This window comes from Phyllostomus hastatus, unplaced genomic scaffold, assembly GCF_019186645.2.
Source record: "Phyllostomus hastatus isolate PE091 unplaced genomic scaffold, TTU_PhHast_1.1 phas_scaffold_1066, whole genome shotgun sequence".
In the NCBI taxonomy this organism is placed as follows: domain Eukaryota; kingdom Metazoa; phylum Chordata; class Mammalia; order Chiroptera; family Phyllostomidae; genus Phyllostomus; species Phyllostomus hastatus.
The window spans coordinates 2,156,698-2,160,334 of NW_025334004.1; the positions used below are offsets into that span (position 1 = coordinate 2,156,698).

The following is a 3,637-nucleotide window of genomic DNA, read 5'->3' on the forward strand; positions in this document are numbered from 1 at the left end:
TGATGTTTTCATAGGCGAGTAAATATGTCAAAACTAATCAATTTGTATAATTTAAATATATAAAGTGAATTATATGTCAAAAATTTATAAAGCTCAACAAAGCCATTCTTTAAGCCGTTAAACATATGCCTATTGTATGATATAGCCATCCTATTTCTAGGTGCTGACCCAAGAGAAACAAAGGCATACATCCACACAAAGACCTGTACATGAATGTTCATAGCAGCTTTATTTGTAATAGATAATGACTGGAAAAAGCCCAATCATCGATCAACAGATGGATGAATGGATAAACAAACTGTAGTGTGTTCATACTAGGAATGTTGTTTAGCAATAAAGAGAATGAACTATTGATGTATGTTACAACATGAATGAATCTCAGATTAAGTAGCTTAAGTGAAAGAAGCCAGACAAAAGAGAGTGTATACTGTATGATTTCATTTCTCTAAAATTCCAGAGTATGCAAACTCATCTAGAGTGAGAGGAAGTAGGTTGGAGGTTGCCGGCGGGAGGAGCAGGCGGGATGGGTGAGCCTGCAGCAGCAGGAAACCTGTGAGGATGATGGGTATGTTCACCACCTCGGCTGAGATGATGTGTTTGTGAGTGCATACATATGTCAAAACTTATCAAATTGTATAATTTTATTGCATGGGTAGTTTATTCTATGTCAGCAGGACCTCAATATAAAAACAAAAACAAAAAATTAGTGTAAAATAGTAAAAGCAGTAGAGTAGAGAAATCAAAGGAATGAGAATGTCAGTGACCTGGATTAGAAGGTATTGGCAAAAAACAGTGCTGGCTCAGGTAAATTGCTGTGTAACCACCAGCGCCTTCTCTTTCTGAGGCCCCGTTTCTGGTTCTGTGACTGCAAGTGGTTGGACTTGATCCTCTTTAATATTTGTCCCACTTCTAACAGTCTATGCTGCAATCCTTTAATTGTTGTCATCAGGTTTCTTCAAAATAGACTTTAAAGAAATGAAATCTTACCATTTGCAACAACATGGATGGACCTAGAGGATATTATGCTAACGAAATAAGCCAGAAAAAAGACAAATACTACATGATTTCACTTATTTGTGAAATCTAAAAAAAAAAAAACACACACACAAAATAAATGAACAAACAAAACAGAAACAAACTCCTAAATACAGAGAACATTTTCATGGTTGCCAGGAGGGTAAGTTTCCTTAAGGATCTTCAAAATTTATATCAACTGAAGAGGTAAGAGTTGGAAGAAGCGAGTCCGGTCTCAAAATGGAGGTAAAACGGCCACAGGTCGCCCCCAGCAGGACTCCGTTCGCTACCGGGTGAGGAGGGCCACGATCCCACGGAGCCAGGGAAGTTGAGAAAACTGTTTATTGGTGGTTTGAGCTTTGGAACTACACATGATAGTTTAAGAGAACATTAGAAGGGGTACGCTCACAGATCGTGTGGTGACTAGAGACCCCCCCAAAAAATGTCCCCGGGGCTTTGGCTTTGTCACTTACTCTTGTGTCGAGGAGGCGGAGGCAGCAACGCGCGCTGGCCCGCGCGAGGCTGACGGGCGGGCAGCGGAGCCAAAGAGAGCTGTTTGTAGAGGGGATTCTCTAAACCCTGGGGCCCATCTAACAGCCAAGAAAAGTTTTGTTGATGGTATTAAGAAGACACAAACGAATATAACTTGAGAGACTCCGTTGAAAAGTATGACAAGATTAAAACCATAGAAGTCATGGAAGATAGGCACAATGGGAATAAAAGAGGATTAGCTTTTGTAACTTTTTGATGATCATGAGTCAGTTGATAAAATTGTTGTGCAGAAATACCATACTACTAATGGGCGTAATTGTGAAGTGAAAAAGGCCCTTTCCAAACAAGAAATGCAGTCTGCTGGGTCGCCAAGAGGCCGCGGAGGTGGATCTGGCAACTTCATGGGTGGTGGAGGAAACCCTGGAGGTGGCGGAGGTAACTTCGGCCGTGGTGGCAACTTTGGTGGGAGAGGAGGCTGTGGTGGAGGTGGCAGCAGAGGTAGTTATGGAGGGGGTGATGGTGGGTGTAATGGATTTGGAGGTGATGGTGGCAACTATGGTGGTGGTCCTGGCTGTAGTAGTAGAGGAGGCTATGCGGGTGGTGGAAGACCAGGATATGGAGACCAAGGTGCCGGAAATGGTGGCAGTGGTGGAGGATATGATGGTTCCAATGAAAGAGGAAATTTTGGTGGTAACTATGGTGGTGGTGGGAACCATCATTTTGGAAATCACAGTAGACAACAGCGATCAAATTATGGACCCATGAAGGGGGGCGGTTTTGGTGGAAAAAGCTTGGACAGCCCCTAGGGTGGCGGTTATGGGTCTGGGGGTAGAAGTGGTGGATATGGTAGCAGAGAAGGGCTACAGTTCTTAGCAGGAGAGAGAGCAAGGAGTTGTCAGGAAAGCTGCAGGTTACTTTGAAACAGTTATCACAGGTGCATTAGAAGAACCGTAAAAATCTGCCAGAGAAGGCACTCTGATCCCTAGTCAGAAAAGTTACTGCAGCTTAAACAGGAAACCCTTCTTGTTCAGGGCTGACATGGCCACAGTTTGCAAAAAGTGCAGCTATGGATTAATGCAATGTAGTGTCAATTAGATGTACATTCCTGAGGGCTTTTATCTGTTGTAGCTTTGTCTTTTTCTTTTTCTTTTTTTTTTCATTACATCAGGTATGTTACCCTGTAAATTGTAGTACTGGTACCAGGAATAAAAAATTAAGGAATTTTTAACTTTTCAATGTTTGTGTAGTTCAGTTTTTCTACATTTTAGTACAGAAACTTTAACAAAATGCAGGTTTGGTGTTTCCTTGTGAGTTAACAAGTAAGGAAGACCATTGTTAATCACTATTTTGTATGAACTTGGCTAAAGTTAGCAGTAAAGAAACACCTGCTGAGTTGCAGTTTAAGGGGAATCTATTCTCTCCATTTCCAAACCATGAAATGAATGGGCTCTGACATGTGGAGAGAACAGATATTTGTATGTTTGCATTGTGTGTTTTAGAGAAATAGAATTGAGTATTTAAATTAGCATATTTGTGACTTCAATAGCATTAAGATTTACCTTCAAATGAAAAAATCTCAAAATTCCTCAAAAAATAGAGATAAGCACAGCTCACTCTCCACATTTCTGATCCCCAAGAAGGGACTACATCTTCCCCAAAATGTGCAGGATCTCAGAACAAGTGCCCCAGGCAGTAAAACGTTTTTTAAGGGAAATCTGGCTAACTCTTATCTTGGCAGGTCCCACAGCCTGCACATCTGCCAACCTAGTCCCAGAAAAATAACCTTCTGCTGTTCTAATAAGAACACAACCAGGGAAATCTGAATTTGAGAGCTAATCACCCTCTCCGACTCATTCTTTCCGAAGGCAGTATATAGCATGTGAGCAATAATAGCTACATCCTCCATCTGGCAGCTATGAAAATTTAAACTCCTGTGTGTGTGTGTGTAGCTACATTATAACCTATTAGTACTCAGAGTGAGCTGTCTTGACTTGCTTCTTCTGATAAGAGCTGGTATAAATCATGACCCTTGGTTTGTCTCACCACTTTCCTGTTAGAGGTTGTGGACTTTATCGTTGGTCTAATGTGTCTCTGCTAAGTGCCTTGGGAAACACGCCCCAGGGTTCAAACA

At 41.6% G+C, this 3,637-nt stretch overlaps 1 pseudogene; it reads left to right on the forward strand.

Annotated features, from left to right (window-relative positions):
- The first annotated feature begins 523 nt into the window (after window positions 1–523).
- LOC123829003 lies at window positions 524–2,426 on the forward strand (annotated as a pseudogene).
- The last annotated feature ends 1,211 nt before the right edge of the window (window positions 2,427–3,637 follow it).